Here is a 535-nt window from a genome sequence, read left to right on the forward strand (position 1 = left end):
TCTTCTACTTCCGGCTTACCCTCGTTTCTTCTGTGAACAAAGTAACGAAACGGGCAGAGTCAACCAACAAGCTTCCAGTAGATTGTGCAAGATTATTTCAAAAGGAAGGAAAATGAAGCCCAGAGGCGAGCGAAAGGCAGTCGTGCATTACGATAAAAATATAAGAATATAAAAAGATATTAACATGAGTAAGAGTGAATGATTCAATATCTCCGATTCAAATTCTTCTCAGCTTGAGAAATACAGAGTAAAACTATACACTGTTAAATATGTGATGAATCATGAAATTTAATGTACTTTTAAGTTACACAAATTAAATTAAATTTAATAATGTTACATTAAATTTTTAATTTATATATAATTTGTAATTGAAAAATATATTTATATACATGTACATAAAATTTGCTGCCTTTTTTGATAGTGTAGCTGTTAATATAAACTGATAATAAAAGTATGAGCTACTAATAATATATATTAATAAATAACTATAGATTTTCAATTTATATATTTAAATTAACTTATAATAAGAAATAAA

This window comes from Atta cephalotes, assembly GCF_000143395.1.
Source record: "Atta cephalotes unplaced genomic scaffold scaffold00030, whole genome shotgun sequence".
Classification (NCBI taxonomy): domain Eukaryota; kingdom Metazoa; phylum Arthropoda; class Insecta; order Hymenoptera; family Formicidae; genus Atta; species Atta cephalotes.